This window comes from Schistocerca piceifrons, chromosome 2, assembly GCF_021461385.2.
Source record: "Schistocerca piceifrons isolate TAMUIC-IGC-003096 chromosome 2, iqSchPice1.1, whole genome shotgun sequence".
Taxonomy (NCBI): Eukaryota; Metazoa; Arthropoda; class Insecta; order Orthoptera; family Acrididae; genus Schistocerca; species Schistocerca piceifrons.
The window spans coordinates 94,993,062-95,015,480 of NC_060139.1; the positions used below are offsets into that span (position 1 = coordinate 94,993,062).

At 47.6% G+C, this 22,419-nt stretch overlaps 17 non-coding genes across 17 annotated transcripts; 9 read left to right on the forward strand and 8 right to left on the reverse strand.

The window, feature by feature from the left end:
• Positions 1-4,371: 4,371 nt before the first annotated feature.
• On the reverse strand, positions 4,372-4,443 carry Trnaq-uug. Its single transcript has one exon. It is a non-coding gene; the product is annotated as a tRNA-Gln (tRNA).
• Positions 4,444-5,000: 557 nt separating this feature from the next.
• Trnap-ugg lies at positions 5,001-5,072 on the forward strand. The gene has a single exon. It is a non-coding gene; the product is annotated as a tRNA-Pro (tRNA).
• Positions 5,073-6,208: 1,136 nt separating this feature from the next.
• Positions 6,209-6,280, forward strand: Trnap-ugg. The gene has a single exon. It is a non-coding gene; the product is annotated as a tRNA-Pro (tRNA).
• Positions 6,281-6,787: 507 nt separating this feature from the next.
• Positions 6,788-6,859, reverse strand: Trnaq-uug. The gene has a single exon. It is a non-coding gene; the product is annotated as a tRNA-Gln (tRNA).
• Positions 6,860-8,624: 1,765 nt separating this feature from the next.
• On the forward strand, positions 8,625-8,696 carry Trnap-ugg. The gene has a single exon. It is a non-coding gene; the product is annotated as a tRNA-Pro (tRNA).
• Positions 8,697-9,203: 507 nt separating this feature from the next.
• On the reverse strand, positions 9,204-9,275 carry Trnaq-uug. Its single transcript has one exon. It is a non-coding gene; the product is annotated as a tRNA-Gln (tRNA).
• A 557-nt stretch (positions 9,276-9,832) lies between these two features.
• Positions 9,833-9,904, forward strand: Trnap-ugg. Its single transcript has one exon. It is a non-coding gene; the product is annotated as a tRNA-Pro (tRNA).
• A 2,344-nt stretch (positions 9,905-12,248) lies between these two features.
• Positions 12,249-12,320, forward strand: Trnap-ugg. Its single transcript has one exon. It is a non-coding gene; the product is annotated as a tRNA-Pro (tRNA).
• Positions 12,321-13,456: 1,136 nt separating this feature from the next.
• Positions 13,457-13,528, forward strand: Trnap-ugg. The gene has a single exon. It is a non-coding gene; the product is annotated as a tRNA-Pro (tRNA).
• A 1,715-nt stretch (positions 13,529-15,243) lies between these two features.
• Positions 15,244-15,315, reverse strand: Trnaq-uug. The gene has a single exon. It is a non-coding gene; the product is annotated as a tRNA-Gln (tRNA).
• Positions 15,316-16,451: 1,136 nt separating this feature from the next.
• On the reverse strand, positions 16,452-16,523 carry Trnaq-uug. The gene has a single exon. It is a non-coding gene; the product is annotated as a tRNA-Gln (tRNA).
• A 557-nt stretch (positions 16,524-17,080) lies between these two features.
• On the forward strand, positions 17,081-17,152 carry Trnap-ugg. Its single transcript has one exon. It is a non-coding gene; the product is annotated as a tRNA-Pro (tRNA).
• A 1,715-nt stretch (positions 17,153-18,867) lies between these two features.
• Trnaq-uug lies at positions 18,868-18,939 on the reverse strand. Its single transcript has one exon. It is a non-coding gene; the product is annotated as a tRNA-Gln (tRNA).
• A 557-nt stretch (positions 18,940-19,496) lies between these two features.
• Trnap-ugg lies at positions 19,497-19,568 on the forward strand. Its single transcript has one exon. It is a non-coding gene; the product is annotated as a tRNA-Pro (tRNA).
• A 507-nt stretch (positions 19,569-20,075) lies between these two features.
• On the reverse strand, positions 20,076-20,147 carry Trnaq-uug. The gene has a single exon. It is a non-coding gene; the product is annotated as a tRNA-Gln (tRNA).
• Positions 20,148-20,704: 557 nt separating this feature from the next.
• Trnap-ugg lies at positions 20,705-20,776 on the forward strand. The gene has a single exon. It is a non-coding gene; the product is annotated as a tRNA-Pro (tRNA).
• Positions 20,777-21,283: 507 nt separating this feature from the next.
• Positions 21,284-21,355, reverse strand: Trnaq-uug. The gene has a single exon. It is a non-coding gene; the product is annotated as a tRNA-Gln (tRNA).
• Positions 21,356-22,419: the final 1,064 nt, after the last annotated feature.

The following is a 22,419-nucleotide window of genomic DNA, read 5'->3' on the forward strand; positions in this document are numbered from 1 at the left end:
GTATGAGGCAGAAGCAACGCAAGAGGACGATTTGGATGAGTTATTTGCGTTTACAACCTCCACAATTACTGCCGACGACAACGCTAGCTTATTTTCAGCTTTTAGTCCGGGTGAAGTTCTTGAAATAATTCGTGGCTCCCCTAAAAGTAAATCGCCGGGCCCTGATGGCCTTCCGGTTGAATTTTATCAACGATATTGGAGTATCATAGGTGATAAGTTGACACAAGCCGTTAACGACGTACTGCGGGGAAAGTTTGTACCATTAGAACTTAAAGAATGTAAAATCGTGTTGATTCCTAAAAATAAGGGATGTAAAAAGATTAACAACTTCCGGCCGATTTCTCTTCTTAATTCAGATTATAAGATTATCGCGAGAGCTTTAAACAATCGAATGATGCCGTTGACCGCAAACATAATTGGGCAACAGCAAACTTGTGCTTATAGGCGATCAATATTTCAGACTACAGCACAATATAGAGATATCGTCGCTCTGTCGTCTGCCAGCACCATTAATTGCGGCCTCCTTTTTGTCGACTTTTATAAAGCATTTGATAGTGTCAGCCATAAATACCTCTTCGAAACGATGCGGAGGATGGGCTTCGGGCATGACTCCATCGCTGTCGTGCGCAATATGATCACTGGTCTGGCCGCCACGATCTCCGTCAACTGCCAGCTCACAAGACCAATTACCATCGCAAGGGGTGTCCCCCAAGGAAGCCCCCTTTCCATGTTGCTCTTTGTCATCTCACTAGAACCATTGCTGCGGCTAGTACAAGAGCACATGACGGGCATAACGATCGCCGGGAAGAAAACTGCAGTTGGGGCATATGCTGATGATGTCGGCATCGTCGTGAGGAACAGGGATGACGTGATTCAACTGGAGGCAGACCTCAGAAGCTATTGTTCCGCTTCTGGCGCAACAATGAATGAAACTAAAAGCAAATTTCTACGTATAAGGGGACTTGACGATGTCGGCCTAGAATGGGCTACCCATGTTACGGCACACAAATCTCTTGGGACGATACTGACGGTCCCTCCACAAAGAATGATAACGGCAAATTGGCGGGATGTCTCGTTCAAAGTCAAGGGTGCTTTAATAGATAACGTTTATCGCAGTATGGACCAAATTCAGAGGGTTAAATTTATAAATACATGTATCCTGTCGCGAGCATATTATGTGGCACAGGTCTTTCCAATCCCTACTGTCATAGCCAAACAGATAATGAGCAAGTTGACCAATTTTCTGTGGCGGGGGGAAATATTTCGAGTTGACGTGAAGACTGTGACCCTCGACCCTCTGCATGGCGGTATGGGTCTGACCGATCTGAACGCCAAAGCAATGGCTTTGTACATTAAACGGATGACATCCTTAATCCAAAACTACTCTGACACCCTTACGGCAAAGTTGTTTGAGGCAGTCGCGCCGAAAAGCGTAGAACCGCCGATCAATGTGCAGACGATCGACTACCAGCTCTCCCACATCCGCACATATTATCTGGAAAAGAGCTACTTGAGCGAGGTCCTTCCCCAACATCGACCCTTAACTGCCAAGGACATTCTGGAGCACAGGAAACAATATGAGGGCAAGAACAAAATCGAACAAAAGCACACTGGAGTCAATTGGGATGTCCTGTGGGCGAACATCACCAGCAGTGTACTTCCGTCCTTGGTCAGGTCGACATGGTACAAAACGGTTAACAACATTATTAGCACAAATGAGCGCCTGCATGCGATTGGGCTAAGCGACACAGCCCTTTGTCCAGATTGTCACCAAGTGGATACTGTGCCCCACAGATATACTTGCAGTCACCGCATGCGCAATTGGCAATGGGTTCGTCAAAAAGTCGCCCTTATAACTAGGACTTCTGAAAGTAACATCAACACGAACTTACTGCACAGACCAGACGTCAAATATTTTCCGCCAACTAAAAATAATGCCGTCATGTGGCTGTTGGGCCAATATACAAGTCATGTCTTCAATCGGCTGACGGGCGAAGATTACAGCGAGTTTCAGTTACACATGGAAACGGAATATACTAAAATTAGAAACTACGCGGATCACCGTCGCAAGTACGGTAATATGCTTCATATTGCATTCAATAGAACAGGTATTGGATAGCAGTTCGAGCTCTAAAACCTTCACCCGTTTATGTATCAACCGAATGAGCTGGCTCCAATCCCATATTGATGCTTTTCCAAAAAAAAAAAGGAATAATAAAATAAATAAATAAATAAATAAATAAAATAAATAAATAAAAAATTAAAAAAATCTATGTTCCTTTACAATCAATGTGAGTGATGACGGGTATGAGGGCGGCACCGTGGCCAGGCCTCGGACTAATTGACCCCTGCCCTCCTTGCCGCCATCTGCCTGCCCCGCTCGTAAAAAAAAAAAAAAAAAAAAAAAAAAAAAAAATGGTTAGGACATTGCGTTGTGGCAACTATAAATAAAAAAAATAAAAAAAAATAAAAAAAAGGAGCAGTTATTATTTAAAAAAAAAAGTTGGTAGAGCACTTGCCCGCGAAAGGCAAAGGTAATAAAAAAAAAAAAAAAAAAGTTGTTAAGGCGTTGGACTGCTAATAAAAAAAAAAAAAAAAGCGTTCTAAGGCGCCAGATTTAAGCTCTGGTTCCCGTAAGGGAGCGTGGGTTCGAACCCCACATCTGACAATGCATTTTAAACATTCTGAAACTAACATACTCCCTTGATCTTACAGAACAAGTAAATTACGCAGAAACCCGCCATGCAGATTTTACTGGAGACGACAGTGACACCCCGAGCGGTCGAAAAGAAATACCGGAGCATACTTTTCCTGTGTCGATTTTTAGCTCCTCTCACGGACGTTTCCGGTGTTGTTGTGTTGTGCCTCTGGGTTCCAAGCGACAGCGAGAAAACCTCAACGGCATCACATACGGGTTTAAATGAATCGTACTGCCTTAATAATGATAGATGAAACGGTGGCTCAGGTACTGGAGTTCTGAAGCGGCCGTATTGCGTTGGCAGTAAGCTCACTAAGTTAATGTGTCATGCTAACAACGGGACGGCTATGCGTTAGATCCCACCAAGAGCTATTCCATATCGCTTCCCTAAAAGGCAGCGCGAGAGACTGCCAGGCAAACCCCAAGTGATCTGTACAAGGACTAAGATGTCCGCACGTCTGGAAACATTCTCGCCGACTTGTGTGCCACGCTGACGACACGGATTCTCGTCCGATCACCGAGGTTAAGCAGCGGTTTTGCGTGCTTAGTACACGGCTCGGTGGCTAACTAGGAAGTCTGCGTGCTGTTGGATTCTTTAATTTTGCCTTTTCCCTTAGTTTTCGGTGCTGCTGCGCGGTGATGATACGGTCAAGCACGCTGACCCCTCTCTTGCCTCTCGGTACCTAAATTCGCTAGCCTGCGGCCTCAGTCAAATGAAAGGGTCCGTTGTGTGTTTGTCGAGTTGGTCTCTCCCAGTCGTTTCTAGCGACTGTCCTCTACATATGCGCCAATTTGCAAGCGTCAGCTACCGCGTAAATAAAAAAAAAAAAAAAGGGTATGATTCCTGCTTTGGGTGCAGGAGGTCCCGGGTTCAAATCCCGGACAGGCCCTACTTTTCACTTTCGCGACAACCCAGCACTACGATAAACTTGCGAGTCTCTGAAAGTAAGCCATGCAGCAGGACAAACTGCATGTCGGGCCACCGGCCCATGAGACTCTCAGGTGCGTCTTATGGAAAGCAATCTACGTGGCAGGATTAAGCCGTCTCCGCTTACTTATATCTATACGTAAAGACTGGCACGTACAACGATTCTATTCGTTCCCCAGGAACTAGTACATCGCATGCAAGTTTGGTAAATGCATGCGCATGCAGCCCCCAAAACGGTGAGATGACTTTCCTGCGGGGAGGAACAGCTGAGGTCGTATTCTCGCAGTTGAACCCCTTACGTCCCGTTATTAATCCTAGTAGCAAAAGCATAAGCATTTGGAGCGCTCCCCATTCACGTGTGGACTACTATTAACATTTTGCATTTCATGATCCTAGTTAAATTTCTGCATATACAATTCTTACCACCGGCTCGTACACATTTCTAGAAACGATCGCAATACACAGCATAAGCATTTGGAGCGCTCCCCATTCACGTGTGGACTACTATTAACATTTTGCATTTCATGATCCTAGTTAAATTTCTGCATATACAATTCTTACCACCGGCTCGTACACATTTCTAGAAACGATCGCAATACACAGCATAAGCATTTGGAGCGCTCCCCATTCACGTGTGGACTGCTATTAACATTTTGCATTTCATGATCCCAGTTAAATTTCTGCATATACAATTCTTACCACCGGCTCGTACACATTTCTAGAAACGATCGCAAAACACAGCGTCAGGTTCCACCGAGACTTGAACTCGGATCGCTGGATTCAAAGACCAGAGTGCTAACCATTACACCATGGAACCGGATGCCTGTAGCGCTCTTACATTCAGTGGTATCATGTAATTAAGCCGATAAGATGCGATGTTATTACACGTATGGTCCTCAGGAAGTGTTTGCGTGGCTAATGAAGCAACCAAGTAGGCTGGAAGTGGAAGGAGCACCTTCGAATGTAGCGAGAATTCTTGCCAGTATTCGTACATGAAGTGATGTCGAAGGATCAGGTAATCAAAATCGCGAAACAGCCACTTTCGTATGGCGGATGCTTTGTGCTGGAAGCAGCCTAGCTATGAAAACAGCTATGGACACAGAGTACTGTCGAAAACTGCGTGCTGACACAGAACGCTACGTAGTGGGCGGATTGTTCGTGACACGATAACATTTGCACTACACACGGTCGAAATACTGTCACACAACTCAAGCAGCTCTTTCAGCATTCACATACACTGGTGTTCAGCACAGCGCATGTTGTAGGTGTCAGATTAAGAAACCTCTTTGAGAATATGGTCCAGCTAGGATGCTGCAACTAGTAAGTGCGGCAAGATCTCAGTAGGTGGAGGGGTGCAGACGTCCTTAATTGTGCGGCCTGTTAGTCTAGGGGTATGATTCCTGCTTTGGGTGCAGGAGGTCCCCGGTTCAAATCCCGGACAGGCCCTACTTTTCACTTTCGCGACAACCCAGCACTACGATAAACTTGCGAGTCTCTGAAAGTAAGCCATGCAGCAGAACAAACTGCATGTCGGGCCACCGGCCCATGAGACTCTCAGGTGCGCCTTATGGAAAGCAATCTACGTGGCAGGATTAAGCCGTCTCCGCTTACTTATATCTATACGTAAAGACTGGCACGTACAACGATTCTATTCGTTCCCCAGGAACTAGTACATCGCATGCAAGTTTGGTAAATGCATGCGCATGCAGCCCCCAAAACGGTGAGATGACTTTCCTGCGGGGAGGAACAGCTGAGGTCGTCTTCTCGCAGTTGAGCCCCTTACGTCCCGTTATTAATCCTAGTAACAAAAGCATAGGCATTTGGAGCGCTCCCCATTCACGGGTGGACCACTATTAACATTTTGCATTTCATGATCCTAGTTAAATTTCTGCATATACAATTCCAACCACCGGCTCGTACACATTTCTAGAAACGATCGCAAAACACAGCGTCAGGTTCCACCGAGACTCGAACTCGGATCGCTGGATTTAAAGTCCAGAGTGCTAACCATTACACCATGGAACCGGATGCCTGTAGCGCTCTTAAATTCAGTGGTATCATGTAATTAAGCCCATAAGATGCGATGTCATTACACGTATGGTCCTCAGGAAGTGTTTGCTTGGCTAATGAAGCAACCAAGTAGGCTGGAAGTGGAAGGAGCACCTTCGAATGTAGCGAGAATTCTTGCCAGTATTCGTACATGAAGTGATGTCGAAGGATCAGGTAATCAAAATCGCGAAACAGCCACTTTCGTATGGCGGATGCTTTGTGCTGGAAGCAGCCTAGCTATGAAAACAGCTATGGACACAGAGTACTGACGAAAACTGCGTGCTGACACAGAACGCTACGTAGTGGGCGGATTGTTCGTGACACGATAACATTTGCACTACACACGGTCGAAATACTGTCACACAACTCAAGCAGCTCTTTCAGCATTCACATACACTGGTGCTCAGCACAGCGCATGTTGTAGGTGTCAGATTAAGAAACCTCTTTGAGAATATGGTCCAGCTAGGATGCTGCAACTAGCAAGTGCGGCAAGATCTCAGTAGGTGGCGGGGTGCAAACTTGCTTACTTGTGCGGCCTGTTGGTCTCAGGGTATGATTCCTGCTTTGGGTGCAGGAGGTCCCGGGTTCAAATCCCGGACAGGCCCTACTTTTAACTTTCGCGACAACCCAGCACTACGATAAACTTGCGAGTCTCTGAAAGTAAGCCATGCAGCAGGACAAACTGCATGTCGGGCCACCGGCCCATGAGACTCTCAGGTGGGTCTTATGGAAAGCAATCTACGTGGCAGGATTAAGCCGTCTCCGCTTACTTATATCTATACGTAAAGACTGGCACGTACAACGATTCTATTCGTTCCCCAGGAACTAGTACATCGCATGCAAGTTTGGTAAATGCATGCGCATGCAGCACCCAAAACGGTGAGATGACTTTCCTGCGGGGAGGAACAGCTGAGGTCGTCTTCTCGCAGTTGAGCCCCTTACGTCCCGTTATTAATCCTAGTAACAAAAGCATAGGCATTTGGAGCGCTCCCCATTCACGGGTGGACTGCTATTAACATTTTGCATTTCATGATCCTAGTTAAATTTCTGCATATACAATTCCAACCACCGGCTCGTACACATTTTTAGAGACGATCGCAAAACACAGCGTCAGGTTCCACCGAGACTCGAACTCGGATCGCTGGGTTCAAAGTCCAGAGTGCTAACCATTACACCATGGAACCGGATGCCTGTAGCACTCTGAAATTCAGTGGTATCATGTAATTAAGCCGATAAGATGCGATGTTATTACACGTATGGTCCTCAGGAAGTGTTTGCGTGGCTAATGAAGCAACCAAGTAGGCTGGAAGTGGAAGGAGCACCTTCGAATGTAGCGAGAATTCTTGCCAGTATTCGTACATGAAGTGATGTCGAAGGATCAGGTAATCAAAATCGCGAAACAGCCACTTTCGTATGGCGGATGCTTTGTGCTGGAAGCAGCCTAGCTATGAAAACAGCTATGGACACAGAGTACTGTCGAAAACTGCGTGCTGACACAGAACGCTACGTAGTGGGCGGATTGTTCGTGACACGATAACATTTGCACTACACACGGTCGAAATACTGTCACACAACTCAAGCAGCTCTTTCAGCATTCACATACACTGGTGTTCAGCACAGCGCATGTTGTAGGTGTCAGATTAAGAAACCTCTTTGAGAATATGGTCCAGCTAGGATGCTGCAACTAGCAAGTGCGGCAAGATCTCAGTAGGTGGAGGGGTGCAGACGTGCTTAATTGTGCGGCCTGTTAGTCTAGGGGTATGATTCCTGCTTTGGGTGCAGGAGGTCCCCGGTTCAAATCCCGGAAAGGCCCTACTTTTCACTTTCGCGACAACCCAGCACTACGATAAACTTGCGAGTCTCTGAAAGTAAGCCATGCAGCAGGACAAACTGCATGTCGGGCCACCGGCCCATGAGACTCTCAGGTGCGTCTTATGGAAAGCAATCTACTTGGCAGGATTAAGCCGTCTCCGCTTACTTATATCTACACGTAAAGACTGGCACGTACGACGATTCTATTCGTTCCCCAGGAACTAGTACATCGCATGCAAGTTTGGTAAATGCATGCGCATGCAGCCCCCAAAACGGTGAGATGACTTTCCTGCGGGGAGGAACAGCTGAGGTCGTCTTCTCGCAGTTGAGCCCCTTACGTCCCGTTATTAATCCTAGTAACAAAAGCATAGGCATTTGGAGCGCTCCCCATTCACGGGTGGACTGCTATTAACATTTTGCATTTCATGATCCTAGTTAAATTTCTGCATATACAATTCCAACCACCGGCTCGTACACATTTGTAGAAACGATCGCAAAACACATCGTCAGGTTCCACCGAGACTCGAACTCGGATCGCTGGATTTAAAGTCCAGAGTGCTAACCATTACACCATGGAACCGGATGCCTGTAGCGCTCTTAAATTCAGTGGTATCATGTAATTAAGCCCATAAGATGCGATGTCATTACACGTATGGTCCTCAGGAAGTGTTTGCTTGGCTAATGAAGCAACCAAGTAGGCTGGAAGTGGGAGGAGCACCTTCGAATGTAGCGAGAATTCTTGCCAGTATTCGTACATGAAGTGATGTCGAAGGATCAGGTAATCAAAATCGCGAAACAGCCACTTTCGTATGGCGGATGCTTTGTGCTGGAAGCAGCCTAGCTATGAAAACAGCTATGGACACAGAGTACTGACGAAAACTGCGTGCTGACACAGAACGCTACGTAGTGGGCGGATTGTTCGTGACACGATAACATTTGCACTACACACGGTCGAAATACTGTCACACAACTCAAGCAGCTCTTTCAGCATTCACATACACTGGTGCTCAGCACAGCGCATGTTGTAGGTGTCAGATTAAGAAACCTCTTTGAGAATATGGTCCAGCTAGGATGCTGCAACTAGCAAGTGCGGCAAGATCTCAGTAGGTGGCGGGGTGCAGACTTGCTTACTTGTGCGGCCTGTTGGTCTCAGGGTATGATTCCTGCTTTGGGTGCAGGAGGTCCCGGGTTCAAATCCCGGACAGGCCCTACTTTTAACTTTCGCGACAACCCAGCACTACGATAAACTTGCGAGTCTCTGAAAGTAAGCCATGCAGCAGGACAAACTGCATGTCGGGCCACCGGCCCATGAGACTCTCAGGTGCGTCTTATGGAAAGCAATCTACGTGGCAGGATTAAGCCGTCTCCGCTTACTTATATCTATACGTAAAGACTGGCACGTACAACGATTCTATTCGTTCCCCAGGAACTAGTAAATCGCATGCAAGTTTGGTAAATGCATGCGCATGCAGCACCCAAAACGGTGAGATGACTTTCCTGCGGGGAGGAACAGCTGAGGTCGTCTTCTCGCAGTTGAGCCCCTTACGTCCCGTTATTAATCCTAGTAACAAAAGCATAGGCATTTGGAGCGCTCCCCATTCACGGGTGGACTGCTATTAACATTTTGCATTTCATGATCCTAGTTAAATTTCTGCATATACAATTCCAACCACCGGCTCGTACACATTTCTAGAGACGATCGCAAAACACAGCGTCAGGTTCCACCGAGACTCGAACTCGGATCGCTGGATTCAAAGTCCAGAGTGCTAACCATTACACCATGGAACCGGATGCCTGTAGCGCTCTTAAATTCAGTGGTATCATGTAATTAAGCCGATAAGATGCGATGTTATTACACGTATGGTCCTCAGGAAGTGTTTGCGTGGCTAATGAAGCAACCAAGTAGGCTGGAAGTGGAAGGAGCACCTTCGAATGTAGCGAGAATTCTTGCCAGTATTCGTACATGAAGTGATGTCGAAGGATCAGGTAATCAAAATCGCGAAACAGCCACTTTCGTATTGCGGATGCTTTGTGCTGGAAGCAGCCTAGCTATGAAAACAGCTATGGACACAGAGTACTGTCGAAAACTGCGTGCTGACACAGAACGCTACGTAGTGGGCGGATTGTTCGTGACACGATAAAATTTGCACTACACACGGTCGAAATACTGTCACACAACTCAAGCAGCTCTTTCAGCATTCACATACACTGGTGTTCAGCACAGCGCATGTTGTAGGTGTCAGATTAAGAAACCTCTTTGAGAATATGGTCCAGCTAGGATGCTGCAACTAGCAAGTGCGGCAAGATCTCAGTAGGTGGCGGGGTGCAGACTTGCTTACTTGTGCGGCCTGTTGGTCTAGGTGTATGATTCCTGCTTTGGGTGCAGGAGGTCCCGGGTTCAAATCCCGGACAGGCCCTACTTTTCACTTTCGCGACAACCCAGCTCTACGATAAACTTGCGAGTCTCTGAAAGTAAGCCATGCAGCGTGACAAACTGCATGTCGGGCCACCGGCCCATGAGACTCTCAGGTGCGTCTTATGGAAAGCAATCTACGTGGCAGGATTAAGCCGTCTCCGCTTACTTATATCTATACGTAAAGACTGGCACGTACAACGATTCTATTCGTTCCCCAGGAACTAGTACATCGCATGCAAGTTTGGTAAATGCATGCGCATGCAGCCCCCAAAACGGTGAGATGACTTTCCTGCGGGGAGGAACGGCTGAGGTCGTCTTCTCGCAGTTGAGCCCCTTACGTCCCGTTATTAATCCTAGTAACAAAAGCATAGGCATTTGGAGCGCTCCCCATTCACGGGTGGACTGCTATTAACATTTTGCATTTCATGATCCTAGTTAAATTTCTGCATATACAATTCCAACCACCGGCTCGTACACATTTCTAGAAACGATCGCAAAACACAGCGTCAGGTTCCACCGAGACTCGAACTCGGATCGCTGGATTTAAAGTCCAGAGTGCTAACCATTACACCATGGGAACGGATGCCTGTAGCGCTCTTAAATTCAGTGGTATCATGTAATTAAGCCCATAAGATGCGATGTCATTACACGTATGGTCCTCAGGAAGTGTTTGCTTGGCTAATGAAGCAACCAAGTAGGCTGGAAGTGGAAGGAGCACCTTCGAATGTAGCGAGAATTCTTGCCAGTATTCGTACATGAAGTGATGTCGAAGGATCAGGTAATCAAAATCGCGAAACAGCCACTTTCGTATGGCGGATGCTTTGTGCTGGAAGCAGCCTAGCTATGAAAACAGCTATGGACACAGAGTACTGACGAAAACTGCGTGCTGACACAGAACGCTACGTAGTGGGCGGATTGTTCGTGACACGATAACATTTGCACTACACACGGTCGAAATACTGTCACACAACTCAAGCAGCTCTTTCAGCATTCACATACACTGGTGTTCAGCACAGCGCATGTTGTAGGTGTCAGATTAAGAAACCTCTTTGAGAATATGGTCCAGCTAGGATGCTGCAACTAGCAAGTGCGGCAAGATCTCAGTAGGTGGCGGGGTGCAGACTTGCTTACTTGTGCGGCCTGTTGGTCTCGGGGTATGATTCCTGCTTTGGGTGCAGGAAGTCCCGTGTTCAAATCTCGGACAGGCCCTACTTTTAACTTTCGCGACAACCCAGCACTACGATAAACTTGCGAGTCTCTGAAAGTAAGCCATGCAGCAGGACAAACTGCATGTCGGGCCACCGGCCCATGAGACTCTCAGGTGCGTCTTATGGAAAGCAATCTACGTGGCAGGATTAAGCCGTCTCCGCTTACTTATATCTACACGTAAAGACTGGCACGTACAACGATTCTATTCGTTCCCCAGGAACTAGTACATCGCATGCAAGTTTGGTAAATGCATGCGCATGCAGCACCCAAAACGGTGAGATGACTTTCCTGCGGGGAGGAACAGCTGAGGTCGTCTTCTCGCAGTTGAGCCCCTTACGTCCCGTTATTAATCCTAGTAACAAAAGCATAGGCATTTGGAGGGCTCCCCATTCACGGGTGGACTGCTATTAACATTTTGCATTTCATGATCCTAGTTAAATTTCTGCATATACAATTCCAACCACCGGCTCGTACACATTTCTAGAAACGATCGCAAAACACAGCGTCAGGTTCCACCGAGACTCGATATCTGATCGCTGGATTTAAAGTTCAGAGTGCTAACCATTACACCATGGAACCGGATGCCTGTAGCGCTCTTAAATTCAGTGGTATCATGTAATTAAGCCGATAAGATGCGATGTTATTACACGTATGGTCCTCAGGAAGTGTTTGCGTGGCTAATGAAGCAACCAAGTAGGCTGGAAGTGGAAGGAGCACCTTCGAATGTAGCGAGAATTCTTGCCAGTATTCGTACATGAAGTGATGTCGAAGGATCAGGTAATCAAAATCGCGAAACAGCCACTTTCGTATTGCGGATGCTTTGTGCTGGAAGCAGCCTAGCTATGAAAACAGCTATGGACACAGAGTACTGTCGAAAACTGCGTGCTGACACAGAACGCTACGTAGTGGGCGGATTGTTCGTGACACGATAAAATTTGCACTACACACGGTCGAAATACTGTCACACAACTCAAGCAGCTCTTTCAGCATTCACAAACACTGGTGTTCAGCACAGCGCATGTTGTAGGTGTCAGATTAAGAAACCTCTTTGAGAATATGGTCCAGCTAGGATGCTGCAACTAGCAAGTGCGGCAAGATCTCAGTAGGTGGCGGGGTGCAGACTTGCTTACTTGTGCGGCCTGTTGGTCTAGGTGTATGATTCCTGCTTTGGGTGCAGGAGGTCCCGGGTTCAAATCCCGGACAGGCCCTACTTTTCACTTTCGCGACAACCCAGCTCTACGATAAACTTGCGAGTCTCTGAAAGTAAGCCATGCAGCAGGACAAACTGCATGTCGGGCCACCGGCCCATGAGACTCTCAGGTGCGTCTTATGGAAAGCAATCTACGTGGCAGGATTAAGCCGTCTCCGCTTACTTATATCTATACGTAAAGACTGGCACGTACAACGATTCTATTCGTTCCCCAGGAACTAGTACATCGCATGCAAGTTTGGTAAATGCATGCGCATGCAGCCCCCAAAACGGTGAGATGACTTTCCTGCGGGGAGGAACAGCTGAGGTCGTCTTCTCGCAGTTGAGCCCCTTACGTCCCGTTATTAATCCTAGTAACAAAAGCATAGGCATTTGGAGCGCTCCCCATTCACGGGTGGACTGCTATTAACATTTTGCATTTCATGATCCTAGTTAAATTTCTGCATATACAATTCCAACCACCGGCTCGTACACATTTCTAGAAACGATCGCAAAACACAGCGTCAGGTTCCACCGAGACTCGAACTCGGATCGCTGGATTTAGAGTCCAGAGTGCTAACCATTACACCATGGAACCGGATGCCTGTAGCGCTCTTAAATTCAGTGGTATCATGTAATTAAGCCCATAAGATGCGATGTCATTACACGTATGGTCCTCAGGAAGTGTTTGCTTGGCTAATGAAGCAACCAAGTAGGCTGGAAGTGGAAGGAGCACCTTCGAATGTAGCGAGAATTCTTGCCAGTATTCGTACATGAAGTGACGTCGAAGGATCAGGTAATCAAAATCGCGAAACAGCCACTTTCGTATGGCGGATGCTTTGTGCTGGACGCAGCCTAGCTATGAAAACAGCTATGGACACGGAGTACTGACGAAAACTGCGTGCTGACACAGAACGCTACGTAGTGGGCGGATTGTTCGTGACACGATATCATTTGCACTACACACGGTCGAAATACTGTCACACAACTCAAGCAGCTCTTTCAGCATTCACATACACTGGTGTTCAGCACAGCGCATGTTGTAGGTGTCAGATTAAGACACCTCTTTGAGAATATGGTCCAGCTAGGATGCTGCAACTAGCAAGTGCGGCAAGATCTCAGTAGGTGGCGGGGTGCAGACTTGCTTACTTGTGCGGCCTGTTGGTCTCGGGGTATGATTCCTGCTTTGGGTGCAGGAGGTCCCGGGTTCAAATCCCGGACAGGCCCTACTTTTAACTTTCGCGACAACCCAGCACTACGATAAACTTGCGAGTCTCTGAAAGTAAGCCATGCAGCAGGACAAACTGCATGTCGGGCCACCGGCCCATGAGACTCTCAGGTGCGTCTTATGGAAAGCAATCTACGTGGCAGGATTAAGCCGTCTCCGCTTACTTATATCTACACGTAAAGACTGGCACGTACAACGATTCTATTCGTTCCCCAGGAACTAGTACATCGCATGCAAGTTTGGTAAATGCATGCGCATGCAGCACCCAAAACGGTGAGATGACTTTCCTGCGGGGAGGAACAGCTGAGGTCGTCTTCTCGCAGTTGAGCCCCTTACGTCCCGTTATTAATCCTAGTAACAAAAGCATAGGCATTTGGAGCGCTCCCCATTCACGGGTGGACTGCTATTAACATTTTGCATTTCATGATCCTAGTTAAATTTCTGCATATACAATTCCAACCACCGGCTCGTACACATTTCTAGAAACGATCGCAAAACACAGCGTCAGGTTCCACCGAGACTCGAACTCGGATCGCTGGATTTAAAGTCCAGAGTGCTAACCATTACACCATGGAACCGGATGCCTGTAGCGCTCTTAAATTCAATGGTATCATGTAATTAAGCCCATAAGATGCGATGTCATTACACGTATGGTCCTCAGGAAGTGTTTGCTTGGCTAATGAAGCAACCAAGTAGGCTGGAAGTGGAAGGAGCACCTTCGAATGTAGCGAGAATTCTTGCCAGTATTCGTACATGAAGTGATGTCGAAGGATCAGGTAATCAAAATCGCGAAACAGCCACTTTCGTATGGCGGATGCTTTGTGCTGGAAGCAGCCTAGCTATGAAAACAGCTATGGACACAGAGTACTGACGAAAACTGCGTGCTGACACAGAACGCTACGTAGTGGGCGGATTGTTCGTGACACGATAACATTTGCACTACACACGGTCGAAATACTGTCACACAACTCAAGCAGCTCTTTCAGCATTCACATACACTGGTGTTCAGCACAGCGCATGTTGTAGGTGTCAGATTAAGAAACCTCTTTGAGAATATGGTCCAGCTAGGATGCTGCAACTAGCAAGTGCGGCAAGATCTCAGTAGGTGGCGGGGTGCAGACGTGCTTACTTGTGCGGCCTGTTGGTCTCGGGGTATGATTCCTGCTTTGGGTGCAGGAGGTCCCGGGTTCAAATCCCGAACAGGCCCTACTTTTAACTTTCGCGACAACCCAGCACTACGATAAACTTGCGAGTCTCTGAAAGTAAGCCATGCAGCAGGACAAACTGCATGTCGGGCCACCGGCCCATGAGACTCTCAGGTGCGTCTTATGGAAAGCAATCTACGTGGCAGGATTAAGCCGTCTCCGCTTACTTATATCTATACGTAAAGACTGGCACGTACAACGATTCTATTCGTTCCCCAGGAACTAGTACATCGCATGCAAGTTTGGTAAATGCATGCGCATGCAGCACCCAAAACGGTGAGATGTCTTTCCTGCGGGGAGGAACAGCTGAGGTCGTCTTCTCGCAGTTGAGCCCCTTACGTCCCGTTATTAATCCTAGTAGCAAAAGCATAAGCATTTGGAGCGCTCCCCATTCACGTGTGGACTGCTATTAACATTTTGCATTTCATGATCCTAATTAAATATCTGCATATACAATTCCAACCACCGGCTCGTACACATTTCTAGAAACGATCGCAGAACACAGCGTCAGGTTCCACCGAGACTCGAACTCGGATCGCTGGATTCAAAGTCCAGAGTGCTAACCATTACACCATGGAACCGGATGCCTGTAGCGCTCTTAAATTCAGTGGTATCATGTAATTAAGCCCATAAGATGCGATGTCATTACACGTATGGTCCTCAGGAAGTGTTTGCTTGGCTAATGAAGCAACCAAGTAGGCTGGAAGTGGAAGGAGCACCTTCGAATGTAGCGAGAATTCTTGCCAGTATTCGTACATGAAGTGATGTCGAAGGGTCAGGTAATCAAAATAGCGAAACAGCCACTTTCGTATGGCGGATGCTTTGTGCTGGAAGCAGCCTAGCTATGAAAACAGCTATGGACACAGAGTACTGTCGAAAACTGCGTGCTGACACAGAACGCTACGTAGTGGGCGGATTGTTCGTGACACGATAACATTTGCACTACACACGGTCGAAATACTGTCACACAACTCAAGCAGCTCTTTCAGCATTCACATACACTGGTGTTCAGCACAGCGCATGTTGTAGGTGTCAAATTAAGAAACCTCTTTGAGAATATGGTCCAGCTAGGATGCTGCAACTAGCAAGTGCGGCAAGATCTCAGTAGGTGGCGGGGTGCAGACTTGGTTCCTTGTGCGGCCTGTTGGACTAGGGGTATGATTCCTGCTTTGGGTGCAGGAGGTCCCGGGTTCAAATCCTGGACAGGCCCTACTTTTCACTTTCGCGACAACCCAGCACAACGATAAACTTGCGAGTCTCTGAAAGTAAGCCATGCAGCAGGACAAACTGCATGTCGGGCCACCGGCCCATGAGACTCTCAGGTGCGTCTTATGGAAAGCGATCTACGTGGCAGGATTAAGCCGTCTCCGCTTACTTATATCTATACGTAAAGACTGGCACGTACAACGATTCTATTCGTTCCCCGGGAACTAGTACATCGCATGCAAGTTTGGTAAATGCTTGCGCATGCAGCCCCCAAAACGGTGAGATGTCTTTCCTGCGGGGAGGAACAGCTGAGGTCGTCTTCTCGCAGTTGAGCCCCTTACGTCCCGTTATTAATCCTAGTAGCAAAAGCATAAGCATTTGGAGCGCTCCCCATTCACGTGTGGACTGCTATTAACATTTTGCATTTCATGATCCTAATTAAATATCTGCATATACAATTCCAACCACCGGCTCGTACACATTTCTAGAAACGATCGCAAAACACAGCGTCAGGTTCCACCGAGACTCGAACTCGGATCGCTGGATTCAAAGTCCAGAGTGCTCACCACTACACCATGGAACCGGATGCCTGTAGCGCTCTTAAATTCAGTGGTATCATGTAATTAAGCCCATAAGATGCGATGTTGTTACACGTATGGTCCTCAGGAAGTGTTTGCGTGGCTAATGAAGCAACCAAGTAGGCTGGAAGTGGAAGGAGCACCTTCGAATGTAGCGAGAATTCTTGCCAGTATTCGTACATGAAGTGATGTCGAAGGATCAGGTAATCAAAATCGCGAAACCGCCACTTTCGTATGGCGGATGCTTTGTGCTGGAAGCAGCCTAGCTATGAAAACAGCTATGGACACAGAGTACTGTCGAAAACTGCGTGCTGACACAGAACGCTACGTAGTGGGCGGATTGTTCGTGACACGATAACATTTGCACTACACACGGTCGAAATACTGTCACACAACTCAAGCAGCTCTTTCAGCATTCACATACACTGGTGTTCAGCACAGCGCATGTTGTAGGTGTCAGATTAAGAAACCTCTTTGAGAATATGGTCCAGCTAGGATGCTGCAACTAGCAAGTGCGGCAAGATCTCAGTAGGTGGCGGGGTGCAGACTTGCTTCCTTGTGCGGCCTGTTGGTATAGGGGTATGATTCCTGCTTTGGGTGCAGGAGGTCCCGGGTTCAAATCCTGGACAGGCCCTACTTTTCACTTTCGCGACAACCCAGCACTACGAAAAACTTGCGAGTCTCTGAAAGTAAGCCATACAGCAGGACAAACTGCATGTCGGGCCACCGGCCCATGAGACTCTCAGGTGCGTCTTATGGAAAGCAATCTACGTGGCAGGATTAAGCCGTCTCCGCTTACTTATATCTATACGTAAAGACTGGCACGTACAACGATTCTATCCGTTCCCCAGGAACTAGTACATCGCATGCAAGTTTGGTAAATGCATGCTCATGCAGCACCCAAAACGGTGAGATGTCTTTCCTGCGGGGAGGAACAGCTGAGGTCGTCTTCTCGCAGTTGAGCCCCTTACGTCCCGTTATTAATCCTAGTAGCAAAAGCATAAGCATTTGGAGCGCTCCCCATTTATGTGTGGACTGCTATTAACATTTTGCATTTCATGATCCTAGTTAAATTTCTGCATATACAATTCCAACCACCGGCTCGTACACATTTCTAGAAACGATCGCAAAACACAGCGTCAGGTTCCACCGAGACTCGAACTCGGATCGCTGGATTCAATATCCAGAGCGCTAACCATTACACCGTGGAACCGGATGCCTGTAGCGCTCTTAAATTCAGTGGTATCATGTAATTAAGCCCATAAGATGCGATGTCATTACACGTATGGTCCTCAGGAAGTGTTTGCTTGGCTAATGAAGCAACCAAGTAGGCTGGAAGTGGAAGGAGCACCTTCGAATGTAGCGAGAATTCTTGCCAGTATTCGTACATGAAGTGATGTCGAAGGATCAGGTAATCAAAATCGCGAAACAGCCACTTTCGTATGGCGGATGCTTTGTGCTGGAAGCAGCCTAGCTATGAAAACAGCTATGGACACAGAGTACTGTCGAAAACTGCGTGCTGACACAGAACGCTACGTAGTGGGCGGATTGTTCGTGACACGATAACATTTGCACTACACACGGTCGAAATACTGTCACACAACTCAAGCAGCTCTTTCAGCATTCACATACACTGGTATTCAGCACAGCGCATGTTGTAGGTGTCAAATTAAGAAACCTCTTTGAGAATATGGTCCAGCTAGGATGCTGCAACTAGCAAGTGCGGCAAGATCTCAGTAGGTGGCGGGGTGCAGACTTGCTTACTTGTGCGGCCTGTTGGACTAGGGGTATGATTCCTGCTTTGGGTGCAGGAGGTCCCGGGTTCAAATCCTGGACAGGCCCTACTTTTCACTTTCGCGACAACCCAGCACAACGATAAACTTGCGAGTCTCTGAAAGTAAGCCATGCAGCAGGACAAACTGCATGTCGGGCCACCGGCCCATGAGACTCTCAGGTGCGTCTTATGGAAAGCGATCTACGTGGCAGGATTAAGCCCTCTCCGCTTACTTATATCTATACGTAAAGACTGGCACGTACAACGATTCTATTCGTTCCCCGGGAACTAGTACATCGCATGCAAGTTTGGTAAATGCTTGCGCATGCAGCCCCCAAAACGGTGAGATGTCTTTCCTGCGGGGAGGAACAGCTGAGGTCGTCTTCTCGCAGTTGAGCCCCTTACGTCCCGTTATTAATCCTAGTAGCAAAAGCATAAGCATTTGGAGCGCTCCCCATTCACGTGTGGACTGCTATTAACATTTTGCATTTCATGATCCTAATTAAATATCTGCATACACAATTCCAACCACCGGCTCGTACACATTTCTAGAAACGATCGCAAAACACAGCGTCAGGTTCCACCGAGACTCGAACTCGGATCGCTGGATTCAAAGTCCAGAGTGCTAACCATTACACCATGGAACCGGATGCCTGTAGCGCTCTTAAATTCAGTGGTATCATGTAATTAAGCCGATAAGATGCGATGTTGTTACACGTATGGTCCTCAGGAAGTGTTTGCGTGGCTAATGAAGCAACCAAGTAGGCTGGAAGTGGAAGGAGCACCTTCGAATGTAGCGAGAATTCTTGCCAGTATTCGTACATGAAGTGATGTCGAAGGATCAGGTAATCAAAATCGCGAAACAGCCACTTTCGTATGGCGGATGCTTTGTGCTGGAAGCAGCCTAGCTATGAAAACAGCTATGGACACAGAGTACTGTCGAAAACTGCGTGCTGACACAGAACGCTACGTAGTGGGCGGATTGTTCGTGACACGATAACATTTGCACTACACACGGTCGAAATATTGTCACACAACTCAAGCAGCTCTTTCAGCATTCACATACACTGGTGTTCAGCACAGCGCATGTTGTAGGTGTCAGATTAAGAAACCTCTTTGAGAATATGGTCCAGCTAGGATGCTGCAACTAGCAAGTGCGGCAAGATCTCAGTAGGTGGCGGGGTGCAGACTTGCTTCCTTGTGCGGCCTGTTGGTATAGGGGTATGATTCCTGCTTTGGGTGCAGGAGGTCCCGGGTTCAAATCCTGGACAGGCCCTACTTTTCACTTTCGCGACAACCCAGCACTACGATAAACTTGCGAGTCTCTGAAAGTAAGCCATGCAGCAGGACAAACTGCATGTCGGGCCACCGGCCCATGAGACTCTCAGGTGCGTCTTATGGAAAGCAATCTACGTGGCAGGATTAAGCCGTCTCCGCTTACTTATATCTATACGTAAAGACTGGCACGTACAACGATTCTATCCGTTCCCCAAGAACTAGTACATCGCATGCAAGTTTGGTAAATGCATGCGCATGCAGCACCCAAAACGGTGAGATGTCTTTCCTGCGGGGAGGAACAGCTGAGGTCGTCTTCTCGCAGTTGAGCCCCTTACGTCCCGTTATTAATCCTAGTAGCAAAAGCATAAGCATTTGGAGCGCTCCCCATTCACGTGTGGACTGCTATTAACATTTTGCATTTCATGATCCTAATTAAATATCTGCATATACAATTCCGACCACCGGCTCGTACACATTTCTAGAAACGATCGCAAAACACAGCGTTAGGTTCCACCGAGACTCGAACTCGGATCGCTGGATTCAAAGTCCAGAGTGCTAACCATTACACCATGGAACCGGATGCCTGTAGCGCTCTTAAATTCAGTGGTATCATGTAATTAAGCCGATAAGATGCGATGTTGTTACACGTATGGTCCTCAGGAAGTGTTTGCGTGGCTAATGAAGCAACCAAGTAGGCTGGAAGTGGAAGGAGCACCTTCGAATGTAGCGAGAATTCTTGCCAGTATTCGTACATGAAGTGATGTCGAAGGATCAGGTAATCAAAATCGCGAAACAGCCACTTTCGTATGGCGGATGCTTTGTGCTGGAAGCAGCCTAGCTATGAAAACAGCTATGGACACAGAGTACTGTCGAAAACTGCGTGCTGACACAGAACGCTACGTAGTGGGCGGATTGTTCGTGACACGATAACATTTGCACTACACACGGTCGAAATACTGTCACACAACTCAAGCAGCTCTTTCAGCATTCACATACACTGGTGTTCAGCACAGCGCATGTTGTAGGTGTCAGATTAAGAAACCTCTTTGAGAATATGGTCCAGCTAGGATGCTGCAACTAGCAAGTGCGGCAAGATCTCAGTAGGTGGCGGGGTGCAGACTTGCTTCCTTGTGCGGCCTGTTGGTATAGGGGTATGATTCCTGCTTTGGGTGCAGGAGGTCCCGGGTTCAAATCCTGGACAGGCCCTACTTTTCACTTTCGCGACAACCCAGCACTACGATAAACTTGCGAGTCTCTGAAAGTAAGCCATGCAGCAGGATAAACTGCATGTCGGGCCACTGGCCCATGAGACTCTCAGGTGCGTCTTATGGAAAGCAATCTACGTGGCAGGATTAAGCCGTCTCCGCTTACTTATATCTATACGTAAAGACTGGCACGTACAACGATTCTATCCGTTCCCCAGGAACTAGTACATCGCATGCAAGTTTGGTAAATGCATGCGCATGCAGCACCCAAAACGGTGAGATGTCTTTCCTGCGGGGAGGAACAGCTGAGGTCGTCTTCTCGCAGTTGAGCCACTTACGTCCCGTTATTAATCCTAGTAGCAAAAGCATAAGCATTTGGATCGCTCCCCATTTATGTGTGGACTGCTATTACCATTTTGCATTTCATGATCCTAGTTAAATTTCTGCATATACAATTCCAACCACCGGCTCGTACACATTTCTAGAAACGATCGCAAAACACAGCGTCAGGTTCCACCGAGACTCGAACTCGGATCTCTGGATTCAATATCCAGAGTGCTAACCATTACACCATGGAACCGGATGCCTTTAGCGCTCTTAAATTCAGTGGTATCATGTAATTAAGCCCATAAGATGCGATGTCATTACACGTATGGTCCTCAGGAAGTGTTTGCTTGGCTAATGAAGCAACCAAGTAGGCTGGAAGTGGAAGGAGCACCTTCGAATGTAGCGAGAATTCTTGCCAGTATTCGTACATGAAGTGATGTCGAAGAATCAGGTAATCAAAATCGCGAAACAGCCACTTTCGTATGGCGGATGCTTTGTGCTGGAAGCAGCCTAGCTATGAAAACAGCTATGGACACAGAGTACTGTCGAAAACTGCTTGCTGACACAGAACGCTACGTAGTGGGCGGATTGTTCGTGACACGATAACATTTGTACTTCACACGGTCGAAATACTGTCACACAACTCAAGCAGCTCTTTCAGCATTCACATACACTGGTGTTCAGCACAGCGCATGTTTTAGGTGTCAAATTAAGAAACCTCTTTGAGAATATGGTCCAGCTAGGATGCTGCAACTAGCAAGTGCGGAAAGATCTCAGTAGGTGGCGGGGTGCAGACTTGCTTACTTGTGCGGCCTGTTGGACTAGGGGTATGATTCCTGCTTTGGGTGCAGGAGGTCCCGGGTTCAAATCCTGGACAGGCCCTACTTTTCACTTTCGCGACAAACCAGCACTACGATAAACTTGCGAGTCTCTGAAAGTAAGCCATGCAGCAGGACAAACTGCATGTCGGGCCACCGGCCCATGAGACTCTCAGGTGCGTCTTATGGAAAGCAATCTACGTGGCAGGATTAAGCCGTCTCCGCTTACTTATATCTATACGTAAAGACTGGCACGTACAACGATTCTATTCGTTCCCCGGGAACTAGTACATCGCATGCAAGTTAGGTAAATGCTTGCGCATGCAGCCCCCAAAACGGTGAGATGTCTTTCCTGCGGGGAGGAACAGCTGAGGTCGTCTTCTCGCAGTTGAGCCCCTTACGTCCCGTTATTAATCCTAGTAGCAAAAGCATAAGCATTTGGAACGCTCCCCATTCACGTGTGGACTCCTATTAACATTTTGCATTTCCTGATCCTAAT